The sequence below is a fragment of the Equus asinus genome, chromosome 28 (assembly GCF_041296235.1).
Source record: "Equus asinus isolate D_3611 breed Donkey chromosome 28, EquAss-T2T_v2, whole genome shotgun sequence".
Classification (NCBI taxonomy): Eukaryota; Metazoa; Chordata; class Mammalia; order Perissodactyla; family Equidae; genus Equus; species Equus asinus.
The window spans coordinates 43,006,314-43,025,924 of NC_091817.1; positions in this window are offsets into that span (position 1 = coordinate 43,006,314).

Genomic DNA, 19,611 nt, shown 5'->3' on the forward strand with positions numbered 1-19,611 from the left:
CATTTTACAAGTGAGTACCCTGAGAGGGTAGGAATTTGTTGAACCAAGATTCAAACTAAGTGTCTTTTCGTTACAAAGCTCCTGATCTTTCCATTGCCCAGAGAACTTGAGAATAAATCCTGGTTTTGCAAATAGCTATTGTTTGACTAAATTTTTATGGGATTATGACATTCTCATTGTTAAAATTTTGCGAAAAAAAGAAAAGTAACGTGACTCTAAATTCCACCAACCAAAGATAACACGCTTCTTTCAATTCTCCTTTCTTCGCTTCTTCCCTCCAATTAATATTTATTGCATGCTTGAAAAAGCCATCGAAGAGTAAATGGTTAACAGCCTAGTCTCTGGAGTCAGGGGGCTTATACAGCAGCAGGGAACATCGTCACATAAAGAGTACATGACGGTGCTGTGTGGTAAGAGCGGCTGTAGATGGATGCACAGAGCAAGGCCCCCTAATCCAGACTGGGGCTGGGGAGAGAGACCAGTCAACTTCTGGAAGGAATGACAGGCTGAGGCTTAAAGGATGCCTCGCATGATGGAGAAGCATAGAAAGTGCTTGAACACAGAACTGGAGGGAAATAGCAAGGCGAGAGTTGTGGGGAGCAGAGGTGGCTCATTCAGGAGAGACCCTGGAGGGTTAACATGGCCATATATTTGTTCACCCCAAATCTGCCACTCTCTGAGTGTGTGACCTTGCGAAAATACCTTGCTTCATTTCTGAGCCTCAGTTTCCTTCTCTCTAAATTGGCGATGCTTGTTCTTGCCACCCACACTTAGTGGTCGCTAAGTATCGAATAACAGTACTGGTTTTCATTGTTGTGTTTTGGGCACTTTCTTTGTGCCGAGCTCTGTTCTAGCACTTCGCTTACGTTAGCTCATTTCATCCTCACCCCGAACCTATGAGGAAATCTGTTATTGCCCCCATTTTACAGATGATGAAAATGAAGCACAAAGAGTGCCAGACATGGAGGGGCCAGAGCTGAGATTCCAGCTCAGGGTGTCTGGCTCCACAGTCCAGTTACTAATGGCTAGGTTGTGTGCCTGTCAGTGAGACAGCAACGTACCTTGTGTTCAGTGTGAGAGATGCTACAGTGCAACAATGAGAATTCTCTCCTGAGCCTCCCACCCAGACTGAAGTTTTGCCTCTTGCATATCTGCTGAATCAATCTCTAGCTATGAATAATTGCTAGCATTTATTAAAAATGTGTTAGTTCCCAGGCTAATACTAGATCTTTTGAATGAATTGCCTAACAATCCTCAGATCATCACCATGATGTCTCATTTAAAACATGAGAAAACAAAGGGTCAGAGTGGCCAAGTTATTTTCCTGAGGCCACACAGCTAGGAAATGGTCGATTTTTCATAGGAACCAGATAAGGAACGTGAGCCTACATGCTGAACCATGTCATTACATGTGGCATCGGACACAAATGGGTTGAGGAGGTAAGACTTTGGCTGGACAGGGATGAAGGCTGAGGCAGTAAAAGAAAATCACCATCGCCCAGCACAGACCCAGGCTGTGCCATACCCAGATGGAATGAAAGAGTCTTCCCTCTCAGTTGGTTATGCCAGCAGGAACGTGAGGGTAAATGGTGCCAGGGGACAATGCATCGTGTCACCCTCTCTAGCCACGGCACCACTGCAGAATTTGCAAAGATGGCTGTCTCTGTGGTGTCAGATAGACTGGTGCTTGGGAACCACACGCCCCTCCCAGGCTTTCTCGCGCTGTGCCTGCTCTGGGAGCCGGGCGCCCAGGTTCTGACTCAACCCCGGGCACTGGACTCTCCTCCTTTTGTTGGAGTCAGACACCTATTGCGTGTTCCCCACTGGCCCAACCAGGCCCACAATGGCCTCACCAGTCCTTTCAGGGCTGGGGGCTTCAACCGGTTCTCCAGGCCCGGGAGAGAAGGGAGTGACTTAGTATGTAGGATGAGAATAAGCATGCAACTCAATTCCAGGAGCTGCGCTCGGTGGGTAATGAAATGTGCACTGTTTACTGTCTACCCCGGTTGTCTAGTCATGGCTCTTTTATTACAGTTGTGCAATGCTTCCTGGTCACTAAAGCAGCATTTGGTAAATGGGCTTACTGTGGGAGGCTGAGACGCCCAGAGGCTTCCAGGCACCTGTCTGGGGCGGAGACACCTGAGGCATTATCTACGGATTTATGTGCTAAACAAACAAACCTGACACTCCCTTCCTATTCAACAGAACAACCCTTGTAATTCATGAGCTTGGGAGCTGGACCTCTTTCCCGCAGACGATTACCCTGCAGCTTGGCTATCACACCCGGAGGGGAGGAAGGACGAGGGCAAGGAAAGAAGTTTTACTGAGCACCTTCTATGTTCCCCCCGCTCTGCTGAGCTTCAAATTCCCAAATACAAATAGAGGAGAACAATGCCGGATGGAGTAGGGTTCTTAACAACGAAGGCAATGGTACTAGTACCGGGAAAACCTACATTGAACAATTATCGAACATACTGCACGCCAGACTCTGTGCTAATTTCTTCCTATGTGTCCTCTCATCTACTCCTTACAACATCCTTGAGGGCTGGGTACCATTTTACAGGTGTGGGGACTGAGGCACAGAGAGGTTATGAAATTGCCCAAGGCTGCAGAGCTACTGAGGCTGGCAAACCCTATTTTGCCCTTGGGTGGTTTGACCTCCAGATCCCGTGTGTGTCGCTGCATTACCTGCTTCCTAACATGCAGGCGCGGTTACCTGGGATAACACAGTAAAACACAGAGTGTACTGTCTTCCCACTCTGAAGCAGCACTATAAAAAGAGACTAAAAACTCATCTAACTGGGGAGGGCTGGGAAGGCTTCCTGGAGGAGGTGACCCCTGCAGGGTCTTACTTTCCCTACCAGCATCCCTGTAGGCCCGGTTCCAGGTGGGCATGTCAGCGCCAGGTAGAAAAGGTGCTTCTCTCTCCTCCAGTGAAGAGAGCAGAAGGAGGCCCAGGGAGGAACAAACTTTCAGGACCTCCTTCCCAGCTTGCAGGACCTGCGCACTCATTTCAAAGCCCTGGGGAGATCCAAGAATGTACCGTTTGAGGCTGTGGCTGGAGGAGGAGGATCGTGGTCTTGTCCAGCCTCTTTAGGAGCCAGCTTGAGATGATAATGGTTTATCAAAATGGTTTTCACACAGTGATGTCCCTGTGTTTGGGTCTCCGAGGACATCTCCTAGGCAGCTAGTCTTTAGACCCGGGGTAGACAGGTATATGTTGGAAAATACCAGCTCTGGGAATATATCCCTCTGATAACTGTTGAAAAAGCCCCTTTCTTTAATAGTAATTCTCTTTGTCCCTGCTTTGTCCCCTGAAAAAAAAATAATAATAATTAATTAGAAAGAGAACACGAAAATCAGTTGGCTTTCGTGCAAAAGCAATTTTTTTTAAAACTAGGGCCACCTTCCTTATTCACCCACTGACTTTCAGACAGATTATTGGATCTGGTAGTAAATTAAGGACAAGATTAGGAGAATGAGGGTGAGGACACACTCTGAAAACATCCACTGCCCCTTTAATATCTCAGGTTTTCCTTAAACATCAAATTACAGCACAATGCACGAAGGACGGCGGCATAATCCTTTATCACAATACCCAGCCAACTTTAACTTGTCTCAAGTGTTATTAAAAGAAATAGAATTTACTGCTATGGACTTCTCTTCAATAGTACTCCTTCCCTGTTTAATGAAATGTCATTATTCCAATACAAACCCTTTCTTTTTGCAGCCTGCCCCCCCCCAACCCAGCCACTATATTTCATTTCCTGCAGTTACGTGATATTATTGCCTTTTTTCCACAGCTATTGATTTAGGTGTGTATGGTTATTACAATGCAAAATAAAACAGCTCCCCCATCCATTCTACCTTGTACCATTGAACATTAACTTAATTTGTTTCAAATCTGCATTTGATTTGGCAAGGAAACCATTTATCTTTATGAAGAAAGCCCTCATAAAGCAAAGAGTTTAGGAGATCTCTGCTTTAAAAATTTAATAGCCTTGTGTCTTATACACTAGAAAAATGAATTAAACCTTCAAATAGTATATGTCTCAATGTAACCTTTTTGCATTTCATACTATGTTTAATTTATTATATTCTGGAGGAGGGAAAAATGAGAGGACACATCGCAGGATGTGGCTTGCTTTTCCATCCCGGGAATAAAGTTAGGGTCTCCCACACGTGAATGTTGTGATTTGCGGCAAATCCTCTTCGTTCAGCGCAGGCTGAAGTTGACGTCGTAATTTCGGGTGGTGCAAGGATGGTTCTGTCCCGGGGTTCTCTGTGGGAGGAGAAGGGGCTCCATCCCTGGCGTGCGTGAAGTCCAGCCTGGGGAAGAGGCAAGGCAGGCCAGAGAGAGCTAATGGAGGCCTGCAGGCACTTTGAAAAGATTCAAAGATAAGCAAATGCTTTCACTCAGAAATAACAGGGCACCTCTAAGAGGGTAAGAAACAATGCTTGAGCTTAGGTCTCAGACAGGACCCAAGACCATGATATCAAGGCTAAAATTCTGTTTTATGAAAGGGAGGCTGAGGTTCCAGCCTTCGCTCTCTCTCAAATTGTAAACCTTCTTCTTTTCTTTCTTGCCACCTCAATCTATGACATATGGGGGCAACACAGAACACAGGTCAGTAGAAGATGGAGCTTGAAGAGTAGAAAACTATAAACTTCTCAATCCTCAGTTAAATATGGTTCAACTTATATTTAGGAATTCAGAGTCAGTACACACATTGCTATGTAAGTTTCTTGTTTCCTCCACCTCCATCACCACTACCATCACCATTGTCACCACCATCATCACCACCACCACCTCCATCACCCGTACCAACCCCATCACTACCACCACCACCTCCATCACCCGTACCAACCCCATCACTACCACCACCACCTCCATCACCCGTACCAACCCCATCACTACCACCACCACCTCCATCACCACAACCTCCATCACCACTACCAACTGCATCGCTACCACCACCTCCTCCAGCACCACCACCTCCATCACCACTACCACCACCTCCTTCACCACCACCACCATCACTATCACCACTAGCACCATTATCACCACCACTACCACCACCACCATCACAAGTGATATAAGATACTTTCATAAGCCCAATATGAAAGCACTTTACATCCATTCTCTCCTTCAACAATACAACAATGCCAAATTATAGATACTATATCCATCCTCTTCTGCCAGAAAACACAGGAAAGTACAGCATGTGAAGTGAATTGCTCAATATCACAAAACCAGAGAGGCCACGATTTGAATTTGGGTATTTCTCAATCCAAAATCACGTTGCATTTTTGGTATGTTTTCAAGAAATAATTTTAGCTCACAATAACCTCTTATTTATTTAGGACTTTTTCTTTTCCAAAGACTCAGTTGCCTGAGTATAACATCTGACGTTTGAAACATAGTGTATGGAATTAGCCATGCTCATAGAACAGGTAAAAAGGCCCAGGGACTTGGCTAGAGAATGGGTTCAGAGGAATGCCCTTCTGTCTCTATCGAATATCGAGAACTTCTAACGCTGTTCTGGAAGCCTGCAGTCTCTCCCCGATTTATATTGGCTTCCCTAGTCTTACCCTTTCCTTCAGGGCTCTTTTTACTTTTTAATTATGAGCTACTTTATTGAGTTATAATTCCCATACAGTGAAATTCACAGATCTTAAATGTACAGTTCAATGAGTTTGCATAAATGTATACATTTGTGTAACCACTACTCCTAACAAAATATAGAACATTTCCAGCAGCAGGCTCCTCTTAATACTCCTCCCTCCAGCAGAAGACTCCTGATTACACCATCTCCAGCAAATCTCTTTTTTCTTTGAAAAAACTATTTGTAATAAATAGCCAGCATTCATCTTACGTTTACTAGGTGGCAGGTTTTGTGCTAGGTTCTCTCCATGGACTGTCTCATTTAATTTACACAATGTCTGTGGGTTGATATATATCACCATGCTTATTTTGAAGATGATAAAGTAGGATTTAAAAAACTAAGCAACTTGCCCAAGGTGATACATGAGGGTCAGGAACTAAACCCTAAGTGGTGTGTCCCCCTCTATATACTGCTGTCCCTGAGTACTGTGAGTATCCTGTTTAATTTTGCAATTTACTACAATTTGCAGTTTACTACAAATTGTTTCATGTTCCTCTTTCATGATAGAAACCCATCAAACCTTTAACAGCCCCCAATAGCCCAGAGCAGAATATTGGGTAGGTAGGGGCTGCCACATGCATCTGTGTTTCTTGGGTGACAGTGCCCATCAGCCAAAGACACCAGGACCCACCTGGACACAAAGTTGGGTTGACTGGCTTATGGCAACAAGGAAGAACCCCTACTATAGGAAGCCATGGATTGTCACAGTAAGAGGCTAGAAGGAAGTTATAGGATTTGGGCTTATGTTAGGTGATTTTTAAGTAGATTCAAGAAATTAGGGGTTTGCTCTAGATTGGGTAATGTGAGGGAGCTGGAGTAATTCTTTGATCGTGTGTCTTAATAAATCCTATCTACAGGGAAGGCAGACAAAAGCGAGGCTATCGCTGTGATTGGTAAGGAAATTGCAGTCACTCAGTTGGCTGGGAAAGCGAGCCAGTTGGTGTTTTGTGGTTGGACAAGGTTCAAGTTTTGTCTGTGTTCAGACATGATTAGGGAGTGGTCTTCTTTTAGCCCTGCTCCATCATGGTCACGGTCTGATGACCATTGACTGATGTAGGTGTTCCAAAAATTGTTACTGTGCAATAGACGAAAGCCACAGCCCAGCTGTGAGTATCAGGCCAGCTCCCAGAGTTACAAACGTCTGGCTCTCAATGTCAGGTCAGCTCCCAGTTGTCAGCGACGACTTTTCTCTTTCTCAACCAATTGTTGTTTCTCAGGAAAATGTCCCTGGAGCTCAAAACCAATGAGGACGGTTTCAAAGCAAACTTAAGAACAGAAGTCAAGGTAGGAGCCAGGGTCACCAATGGTTCATGGACCACCCTCTCTCAGGTGTTTGCTAAGACTTCCTTCTAAGCAATTGCCTTATGGGTGTTGGGGAAAGAAAAGCACGATGGTCAGGAACAGAGGCTCATACACAGAGGGCTCGGATTCATATTTGCCTCACCTTGTATTAGGTCTGTGATCTTAGATGCATACCTCAACTGCAGAGCTACCATTTTCTCATCAGGCAGCAGGGAGAAAACAACAGCCCGTTTCTCATAGGGCTTTCATGAGAATCTATGAAATAACGCACAGAAAGTGCTTACCAAGTGACGGATACATAGGAACTCCTCAATAAATGGGCACAAGCATGACTTTTATCTTCCGCCCCTCTCCTCCTTGCTCACAAGGCTGTTAGCACATTGGACTTCTTTCTTTCCTTTAAACACTTCCTGCCTTAGAGCTGTCGTTCGTCTTGGTACCGCTGTCTGCTCAGCTCTGCCCCACTCGCTCTTAGGACCGTGTGCTAGACAGAATGATGTCCTCCAAATATGTCCATGTTGTAACCCCCAGGATCGGTGACTGTGTCACTTTACATGGCAAAAGGGACTTTGCAGATGTGAGCAAGTTAAAGCCCTTTAGGTAAATAGATCATCCTGGATTATTGGAGAGGGCTCAGCGTAATCACGGGGGTCCGTAAAAGTGGAAGACGGAAGCAGAAGAGGCGGAGGGATATGCTTGAGATGGACTAGACCCACCGTCGCAGGCTTTGAAGATAGAAGAAGGTGCCACGAGCCAAGAACGTGGGTGTCTCTACAAGCTCGAAAAGGCAAGGAAATGGATCCTCCCCCAAAGCTTCCAGAAAGGAACACAGCCCTGCTGACACCTTGATTTGGGCCCAGGAAAAGCTGTGCAGACCTGTACTCTGCAGAACTGGAGGATAGATAGATCTGTGTTGTTTTCAGCCACCAAGTTTGCAGAAATTTGCCTTAGCCACAATGGAAAACTGGATGCTGCCCACTCAAATCTCAGCTCAAATGGCGCCACTTGAGAAGTCCTTCCTAACCCTTCAGTCTAAGTTGGGTCACCCCTCCCCTGACCCCCAGTGACCATCAAAATGTCTAGTTTTGGTTTTTGCTTAATACTTATCACTATTTGAAATCACCTTCAAATTTATTTCTTTAGTTGATTCTCTTGCCTCATGAGAATGTAAATGCCATTACCAAGCAAGTCTGTTTACCTCGGTATAAAGAGTACCTCAAAGACTGCCTGGCACTTAGCGGGTCCTCTGCAGGTATTTCTTACCTTTCATCTTTTCCAAACTGACCTTTGGGAAACAACTTGATAGATGCAATGAAATGAAGAATTTGCACTCACTTTACCTGGGATTGTGAAGAGATATGACATCATCATATTTAGGACATGAGTGTTACCATCTCTCCATTGTTGGAAAATATCAGTAGTTTATTTCTACAATCTTTCCTATTGAACCCAAACAGAGCCTCAGAATCCTTCTTAACACAAAACTCAAGGCAGCCATTACAAACCAACTGCAGTCGGAAGATAGGATGGAACTTATCTGCCATCCTCAGAGAATAATGACTGAAAAAAATGGTTCACTTGGGGCTGGCCTGGTGGCATAGTGGTTAAGTTCACATGCTCCACTTCAGCAGCCGGGGGTTCACAGGTTTTGATCCCAGGTGCAGACCTACACACCACTCATTAAGCCATGCTGTGGTGGTGTCCCACATACAAAATAGAGAAAGACTGGCACAGACGTTAGCTCAGGGACAATCTTCCTCACCAAAAAAAAGAAATGGCTCATTGTATTGTAGAAAGAACTAGGGACATTAAGGCTGGGGGGAAAATAATGATAATCAGGCAATAATAATAATTGATTGATTGATTGCTGTGTGCCAGGAACTGTCCTAAGCTTTGATAGCCAATATCTTAGCCAATCCCCACGTCAATGTTATGAAATAGGTCCTACTTTACCCCACTTTTACAGATGGGGAAACTGAGGCATAGAGAAATTAAGTAACTTTCCAAGGTCACACAGCTAATAAGTGGCAGAGCAGACATTGGAAACCCAGAACTTTAGTTGTGAATATCTCACAGTTAGTAATTACATGTATTGTCAGCAGGGCACATGCAGTGCGAGATCTCATCCTTTGAATAGTTGAAGGGCTGCCAAACAGAAGAAGATGAGGTCTGTTCTATGTGGCTTCAAGGGCATTCAGACAAACCTTCACATTTACATAATATACTCCCATAATTCACGCATTTTATCCTCAAAACAATCTCAAGTGGTTCCCATAAAGACACAGGAATCTGTGACTCGGAGAGGAGAATCACCTTGTCCCGGCGCACCGTTCAGAAGCGGCTTGGGCAAACTTTAAACCCGATTCTCTTTACTGAACGTCCTGGGCTCCTTCCGTTATGCTCAATTACCTGTAGCATTAATTCAACCAAACTTGGCTCTGCCTATGCTATAAATCTTGCGCTCTGCTAAGCTCCGAGATTCAAAGATAAAACAAATTTGCTTTTAAGAAATTTGCAGTATAGTAGCAGAGATGTCAAATAGCCCCTTGCAATCTGACATTACAGAAGCCATAGGAGTCATGGAGAAAGAGAGAGAAAAGGGAGGCAGACATTGGTCTGGGGTGAGAAGTCTACGGAAGGCACCAAGGGAGAGGTAACACATGACACAGAGAACACATGGATGGACGGGCACCACAGGGAGATAATCTGGGTTCAATATAAGAACTTCCCACCAACTTTGCCAAAGATAGAAAACTCATTTATTGGGACATCACCATAGAAGGATTTCACTGGCTTATTTTTAGATTGCGGTCAGAACAACTCTAAATATTGGATAAAAGCTTGAATTTGATGGCCCTTTAGCCCTATCCAAGCCCAAAACATGTATGACATCTCGGCTTCTCCATGAATTATTTATTTATTCACACAATTCAATTCTATTCTACATTATTTGGTGGCCACCAGCAAGCTTCAGGCCCCGAGGGCTCTATCCCCGTGTTTGAAAATTTCTGAGCCCAAGGGAAGAGAGGCACATGGACCACCACAACCTTTTCTTGATCAGTGAGTCCTGCGAGATACACACTTGCTGCTACGTGTTCCTCTTCTGCTGGTTACGAAGAATTGTCTATAATTCATCCCTTGTCTTATAAAGGATCCTGGAAAGTAGGCGGGTACCTTTTCAACACTGATTTACTCATCCATTCCACAAACATTTACTGAGTACCAAATCCTCTGCTAGTTTCTAAGAGAACCTTCTTCAGCCCAACACAATGCCCTCCTAACTCCAAATATAAGTGAGATAAATCACCATCAACTAAGGTCTAAAGGGACATGGTTGGTGTCTGGCATCCTTGGACCCTTGCCATGGAGGCAAAAAGAATCTGGAAATTTGTCTGTTACTTGCTAGGAGAGTCTTCAGCAGGAACTTTTGAACAGGTAATATGAAGAAGTGATCATAATAACTAGAACAAGTTTTATTTCATAACAGAGACTTGTGGGAGACAGATTAAGGGCACCCTCCAAGATGCCCATGTCCTAATCCCAGAGCCTGTGAACATGTTACCTCACGTGGCTAAAGAGGACTCTGCAGATATGATTAGGTTAAGGATCTTGAGATGCGGAGATGATCCTGGACTATCTGGTGGACCCAATGTCTTCACAACGGTTCTAGTAAGAGAAGGCAGGAATGTCAGAGCCAGAGAGATGTTTGATGATGTTATGCAGCTGGCCTTGAAGATGGAGGAAGGGGCCATAAGCCAAGGAATGCGGGCAGCTTCCAGAAGCTGAAAAAGGCAAGGAATGCATTCTCCCATAGAGCCTCTAGAAGGAGCACAGCCCTGTGACACCTTGATTTTAGAATTTCTGACCTCCAGGACTGTAAGATAACAAATTTACATTGTTTTAATCCATAGAATTTGTGGTAATTTATTGCACCAGCAACAGCAAGCTAGTATAATACGATTTGTTGAATTGTGCATATATCAAGTAACTTAGGTTTATTTATTTAAAAAAATGTCCACCAAGTAAGTATGATGCTCCAGGAATTGCGCCAGGTTCTGAGGGCACAGCAGTGGCCCAAATAGTCAGGAACTTACTTATAGTCCAGCAAGTAATAAAGGAGAAACAGCCCTATCAGCTTGGTATTGCTACACCCATTCTAGTCTGAAGAAAACGAAGGCACAGAAGAGGAAAGGAACTTCTCCCGTCTTCTGAGTTATAAATGGCCCAGCCAGGATCCAAACTTATCTGTCTCCGAAAAAAACAATGCCATGTCTGCCACTTTCTCATTTTCCTTAGGGACAGCTCAACAATACAGATCTAAAATTCTTTCACACGCATAACCCTCTCATTTTTCTCTAAATTCCCTGAGAAGTTGCATACATCCTTTCCTTTGATGGGACAGAGACCATTTCTAAAGCCGCTTTGAACCGTGGCGCTTCTCGACTTTCTTCTCTTTGGGATCACAGACATGTATCTTGTTAGATGCAGCCCCTAATATTTTGATGCAAATCCATCACCCATAATAAATTCCCCTGCTTTCCAAATGCAATCGATTTTAGAAACGTGAAAGCAAAAACTGAGTAACTCTGACAGTCTTTGCAAGTGTCCACGACAGGAGAGACCTAAGTGGCTGAGAGCTAGTTCCCTCCCCGTCAACCAACCAGATGACTTTCCTTGCCCAAACACATACCCATAGGGTCTGGCTAATGCTTGCCTTTTTGGACGTACGTGAGCAAATAAATGTAATTACGAGCGAGACGTAATCACAATTGCCTTAATATTAGAGTTGTTGCGGGCTCTCGTGGCTTGGTTAACAATATACACAGAAGGGTGGAACTGATTCTACTCTCCCAGGAAAAAAACACGCCAGAGCTATGCTCTCTTTCATATTATATCTGCGAAAATACAACATTTAAATGCAGAATTTGCCTTTCCAAGAATTGCACCAGAAAACCTTTTAACAGAAACAGCAGGCAGAGAAAGCTTTTTAAATCATGATACTCCATGAAGGATTATGAAAATGGAGGTCATCGCAAGAGACGGAATTGCAAATACAACGAGGAAAAGCTTCTCGTCTGTGTAAATACACAAGGACCATTTATTCTTCTTTGTTGAGCTATCAGGGGATATTTTCAGCTTCTGGAAAAAGAAAAGGAAAGAAGCCACCACATCCAAATGGATCTATTCAGAGCGGTGTGCTTGGCTGGTAGCCGGTAGTAATGGTCAGCTTCTCACACACTGAACCAGGCTGCTGAGAAGAGCTGCACTAGGACTTGCTTTCTCACAGCTTGTTGAGCAACTGGACATCCAGAAGCTGACTGAAGACTCTCACCTGTTCTCAGTCCTTAGGAGAAGAGCAAAAAAGAACAAATCCACCCATGTTCAGAATGCCGAATGCATTCAATATGACCAGGTATTCACCATCTTCATACTCGACTCATCCCTCAGAAATATCCAGCCCTACTAATTGGGTTGTTTGATGAGATTGTCAGAAGGAAAGACATTACTCAACAATGCAGCTGATGTCTAAGTCACAACGAAAGGTCTGTAAAAGTAGCACCTTCATGCTGTCATCCTTGTGTGTGTTGCCATCTGTGTGAGGAACGGTGTACCCAAACATGGAGATGCCTTCTTCAGGAGTCAAGAGAGAGAGATAAATAAAGAGATAGACAGGTAGACAGATTTTTTTTTTCACTTGGCGTTTCTTGATCGCTTACAATGAAATGAGCTGGGTAACTATCTAAACCCTGGAGTGTAAGGCATAATGAGACAAAGAGGTGCTGCCCTCAAGCATGCTATTACCTAATTGAGAAAGATATGTGAATGAATAAACAGATTACAGCAGTAAAAAGCGACGGGTGCTATGGGAGAGTAGGTGAAAGACAGCTGCTTCTGTGGTTTGCCTATATGAGACCTCAAACTCGTGCCTCAGCTTATGACCTGGGCTCACCGAGTTCAAGTACTTTAAACTCCAAAAACTATTTTGATTTGCTTTGTTTTTTTAACAGGATTTTGTAATGAGAGTATGCATTTTATGTGAATGACCAATGCATAAAATAAAATAAACTGCATAGTGTTTCTTATACATGACCTTTAGTAATGCTGTATTTCTTCAAGGCTAAGTTCAGGGTTTTTCACGTTAGCATAGCTGAAAATAGAACATGTCCTCTATCAATGGAGTCTCAAAATCACAATTGATAGCGTTTTTTTCTTTATTAGATATACATAAAATCACGTTGCATCTTACTCTAAGACGCAAAGAATTATAACCTATATGAATATATTAATATAGCAATAATAATTATATGCAGAGCACTGATTATGTAGGGGTGTGCTGATAAATGTTTAACAACCAGCTTTCTGGCAAAAAAACGTCCCTGATTTGTACCATTTCCCAAATTTGCGTGGTATAAGTATTCCTACCATGGTCAATTTTGAGCTACCGAGGTGCCTTCATTGAAGGTAAGTCAGGAAGACATGAGCACAACGGGCTTGAAGAGCCTGCACGAGCCAGCCCCAGCACACCACTGCACGACTGTAAATCTAGGGCCAGTTCCTTTTTTTCTTTTTTTAAGACTGGCCCTGAGCTAATATCTGTTGCCAATCATCCTCTTTTTTTTCTTCTCCCCAAAGCCCCCCAGTATATAGTTGTATATTCTAGTTGTAGGTCCTTCTAGTTCTGCTATGTGGGACGCCGCTTCAGCATGGCTTGATGAGTGATGTGTATGTCTGCGCCCAGGGTACCAACTGGTGAAACCCTGGGCCACCGAAGTGGGGTGCGCAAACTCAACCACTCTGCCACGTGGCTGGCCCCCATCGAGGGCTATTTTCAAACTCCTTCCTAACCAGTGTGGCCCAGGCAGCAGACCGATGCTGGCTGCAACAACCTGTAAAGTCCTATCAGTGTTTTTGCTTAATCTCACCCTGACAAAATCAATTTATAAATAATCTAAAGTACAGATCTGATAATAGTTTTCATCCCTTCTCATTAGGCTCCTAGCTTCTGTTTGTGAGGGGAGTATTTCTGTGCTTATCCTGCTTGAATCCTGTTTTTTATCATCTGGTTTGGTGTCAGCTGCTGACTTTAATTTTGGTGCCATGATGTTCCACATCCCACAGCAATCTTCATCAGAAATGGGCGAATGTATACACTTGGGGCTTTATACAAATTTCAGAGCACAGTTGCTCTCTGTCTGCAAATATTCTGAGTTCACACTTGAAGACGGAATATTTTCCCTCTGTGATCAGGAAAAAGAAGAACGATATCCATTCTCACCACTTGAATTCAGAGTTGTACTGGATGTTCTAGCCAGTGCAATAAGGCAAGTAAAAGAAATAAAAGTGATGTCGATTGGAAAGAAATAATTAAACTTGTTCTCATTCATATATGACATGATCTTCTGTGTAGAAAATCTAGTGGAATCCCCAAAAATGATACTGGAAATAATAAATGAGTTTAACAAGATTGCAATCCACAAAAGCAATATACAAAAATCTGTTATGTTTCATATACTATCAACAAACAACTGAAAATCAAAATTTTAAAAACATCATTTACAATATCATAAAAAAATATTAAATACTTAGGAATAAGTCTAACAAATATGTGAAAGACCTGTACCTTGAAATCTATAAAACATTGCTAGAGAAATTAAAGACCTAAATAAATGGAAAGACACGCTGTATTCATGGGTCAGAAGCCTCAATATGGTTAAAATGTCAATTCTCCCTAATCAAAACCCCAGCAGACTTCTTATGTTAGAAATTAATAATATTCTAAAAGTCAGATGGAAATGCAAAAGACCTAAAATATCCAAAGCAATTTTTTAAAATAATATACTTGTAGAGCTAACACTCCCAGATTTTAAAATTTACAGTAAAGCTCTGATCATAAATGCACAGACAACTGATCTTTTACATGACGCAAAGACAACTCCATGAATGAGGGATACTCTTTATAAGAAACGGTGCTGGAACAATTGAATATCCGTATAAAAAAATTAACTTTGCTCCATACCTTGAACAATATATAATATTAACTCAAAATGGATCTTAGACCTAAATATAAAACCTAAAGCTATATATAAAACTTTAAGCAGAAAACATAGGAGAAAACCTTTTTGATGCTGGATTAGGCAATGATTTCTCAGATTTGACGTCAAAAGCACGATCAATAATGGAACAAATTGATAAATTACACTTCATAAAAATTTAAAATGTCTACTCTTCAAAAGACACTGTTAAGAGAGTGAAAAGACAAGCCACGAACTTAGAGAAAGAGCAAGTCATATACTTGCTAAAGGATTTGTATTGAAAATACATAAGCAACTCTTGAAAGTCAATAATAAGAAAAAGAACTCAATAAATAAAAAGCTAGATGGGTAGCAAGTCAGCACATGGAAAGTTGACCAGTATCATCAGTCATGAGGGAAATGAAGATTAAAACTACAGCAAGATACTACCACATACCTATTAGAATGACCAAAATTAAAATGACTTGATCATGCTGAGTCTTGGAAAGGACATGAAAGAACTAGAACTCTCACACACCGCTGGTGAGAATGCAAAATGGTACAACTATTTTGGGAAACAGCTTGGCAATTTCTTAGAAAGGTAAACATACATCTGTCATAGCATCCAAGCGTTCCGTCCCTAGGAGCTTGCCCAAGAGAAATGAAAATACTTGTGCATACAAAGACTTTTACACAAATGTTCATAGAAGCCTAGCTTGTAATAACCAAAAACTGAAAACTTACCAAATATCCCACAAGAAGTGAATGGTTCAACAGAGGTATATTCATACAATGGGATATTTCCCAGCAAAACAAGAATGAACTCTTGATACACTGCAAGGTGGATTAGTCTCAGAATAATTGTGGGGAGTAAAAGAAGCCAAACAAAAATGAATATATACATGTAATTCCATTTCTATGAACTTCTAGAAAATAAAAACTAACGTATAATGACAGAAAGCAGATCAATGGTTGCCTAATGGGAAGACGTGATTGCAGAGGGACATGAGGAAACTTTTAGGGGTAATGGATATGTTTACTATCTTGTGCAATGGTTTCTCTAGTGTCTACATTATATCAAAACGTATCAAATTGTACATTTTCAATACGTGCAGGTTCTTGTATGTCACTTGTACCTCAATAGAGCTGTTTATAAAAACATAGTAGGTACTGGAATGGTTTCAGCACCAGAATTCTTAAAATACGCCCATACATACAGAGTGGATTGATGACTCAGAATAAAGAGGTAGATGGATGAATTTAACGATTCTTTTTTAGCACAATTTATTTGTCCTGGGTAGTGGAGTTTGAGAGCAAAGCTATTAAATAGCCAGTTGGATTACCTTTTTTCCCTTTTAAAGTGGTTGTTTTGGTTTCTGTGTATTCATTCGTTCACTCACTCATTCAGTAAAGAATTTTTGAACACTGACTAGCAACGAGCACTCTTCTAATACAGTATTTAAAAAAAATGAAATCTCTATTTCATGGAGCTTATAAGCTAGTGAGGAAGACAGACAATTAAAATGCAACACTAATAGAGCTATACCCTTTATTGGAAGTTATTTTGTATAGTAGAAGTGAGCAACCAACGGGGGTTCCTATCCCCTGGGAACATAAAGTCCAAGATAAAAAGATGGACATCAGCAAATGCATAAACATACTTGCACCCCTATGTTCATCGCAGCATTATTCACAATAGCCAAGACTTGGAAGCAACCTAACTGTCCATCAAGGGACCAATGGATAAAGAAGATGTGGTATATATACATAAGGGAATACTACTCAGCCATAAGGAACGATGAAATCCAGCCACTTGTGACAACATGGATGGACCTTGAGGGTATTATGCTAAGAGAAATAAGTCAGAGGGAGAAAGTCGAAAACCATATGATTTCACCATAAGTAAAAGATAAAAACAACGACAAACAAACACATAGCAACAGAGATTGGATCGGTGGTTACCATGGGGGTGGGGGGGAGCAAAAGGGGCAATTAGGCTCACATGTGAGGTGATGGATTATAATTAGTTTTTGGATGGTGAACATGATGTAATCTACACAGAATTCAAAATATATTACAGTGTACATCTGAAAGCTATATAATGTTATAATCTAATGTTACTGCAATAAAAAAAGAAAGAAACAAAGAAAGGAAGACAGAAAGGAAGGAAGGAAAATAGAGAGAGAGAGAGAGAGAGAAAGAAAGAGAAAGAAGAAAAGATGGACATCAAAGGACAGACCATAGTAAAGTGCGTGCCGTGGAGCTGCACACCGGGAAAGCAACATACAGAGAGGCCATCCCAGATTCCCAGAGAAAATGATGTTCAAACTGTGGTCATGCTCTCTAACCATTCCATGCCATCTTGGGTTGCTGATTTGCAGCTTTGTTTCCTAAGGTTTGAGGGTTGCATTCTAGGATGGGCATCCAGATGGTCCTATGTGATCAACTCATAGTCAGCCTTCTCTGAAGCACCAAAGAGAACATCCGGATGATACAGAAAACATCAGGCCCCAGATCCCAACAATATAAGAGATAAACCACTGTGGCCAAGAGAGGTTTCAACTGTGGTTAGGGCATATTTCAGTCATTCCTAAATAGATGAGATATCTGTTCCCCCAAACTTTCCATTCTCTTATCTTTGGAGCAGTTCCACATGCAGCTATTTTTAGCTACACTACCACAGTAAAGACAAATCAGCTGAGGCGTTAAATACTGAGTAATGTCAATATCTACCTAATAAAAAAGAATAAATTCTTTAAATACGGCAAGGACAGAATGTATATACATCAAAGTTGCTGTATAGAGGGGGTAATTCCCAGAGGTACTTAAATTCCAAATCAAATCACCTTTCAGAAGCCAGCAAGAACATTTATTCAATATCAGATATCAGATTTTCTGGGCTCAGAATCATCTCTCTTTGAGTCCTCACTCAAGAAGACACAAAAAGGGTTTTTTTTTTAGCATGAGCAGTGCATCAACAGTGTTTCATGAGATAACATAAAAGGATAAAGCAATTTTTTTCCTACAGTGCAAAGTGGGCTTACAGGAAATTTGCTGTCACTTGCATCCTCTGAGACCAAGTCTTCAGCAGAGAAGTCAAGTAAAGCCAGTGACAGCAGCAGATAAACGTTCTTCTCATCACCTGGCTTTTGGGATAAGAGCCATTTTAGTGGGGCCAGCGTAGTCATTAGGGTTTCTTCTCTCAGAAACTTTTGTTCTTTTTCCTTTGACTTCAAAGATACCAAACCAAACTTTCTTATATTTAGCACACCATGCCGTTGGTCAGTGCAAGCCTCCGGAATAAGCCAGTGACAAGGAATTACAGATTATCTGAGCTGGAAAGAATTCAAAAGCAGTTAACCCAACCTTCTCATTTTACAGATGAGGGGACTATAGCCTAGAGAGTCGGGGGTTTCTCCCATATCTCATTTCCGTTCTTTCGATAAACATCTGCAATACGCTATGCATATGTCATTTAGTCTGCATACATCTTGGGCTGTAGGAATTAGACTAATTTTTTAGATAGAAAAAATGGGACTACAAAGTCTTGTAAATTGTCTAATCTATTAAGTGACAAAACTGAACTTCAAACTTGGGTCTTAAGACTCCAAGTCCAGTGGTCTCTCCCACATATCGCTAGCTGATGTCAGAAATGTTATAACTCATAACCTAGGTTTTTAAAATTTTCCTATCAGTAAAGCAGAAGGACTTGACAATATAGCCATTTAAATCGTTTTGCCACAGCAAATCCAATGACTTCCTCTGCTGACAAGTGGCCTCTGGCTAGGGTCTGGGGCCGTGGGTGTTAATGTCCTTGTGATGCCTTCAACTCTTGGCTGTGAACCTCTTTCGATGGGTTCTTGCTGCAGCTCTACTCCATTACATGCAGAATTGGAATAAATGGAGCAGAGGGGGTTTTCTTGGGGGAAAAGATCAAAATCAAAGGGTGCAGCCAGTTAGAGGTTGTTTCTGGGGAAAGGGATATTGCATATGAGGTCTCACCAGGTTTACAAAGACAGCAGATCTCCAGAGAACCGGTTGTCTATTGTGAGTAAAACATCCACAGTGGTGTTTCAAAAATGCATGTCTGCCCACATCTCTCCTCTCTTCTCCTTTGCCCTCAGGGTAAAGTCCATGCTCGTTAATCGGGCCTACAAAGCTCCTTGTGGTATGATCCCTGACTTCCTCCATCCGCATCCTTCCCTGACTACCTGACCCACTGCTCTGCTTTCTTCACACATGCATTCCTCCCTTCCATCTTCACCCTCCTTGAGCTTCCCTCTCACCTCTAGACCCTTGCACAATCTGCTCCTTCAGCCAGTTAAAGTCTTCCCAACCTTCAGGACCCAGCTCAGATGTAATTCTCTCTAAGGAGCCTTGCCTGTGCCCTCAACCCTATTATAAATGGACTTAGATTGGGCCTCCTAGTCCCTCCATCTCATCTTATCACACTGTAATGGAATAGCCTGATTCCTTTTGTCCCTCCACCATTATATCACAAGCTCCCAGCTCCGCACTTTACCCAGTGCCAGGCTCAATGTCTTACACACAGTAGATGCACAATAATTACATCAAAGGAATGAAGGAGTGAATGAGGGAGTGAGTGTATGAATGGATGAATAATGCTATGA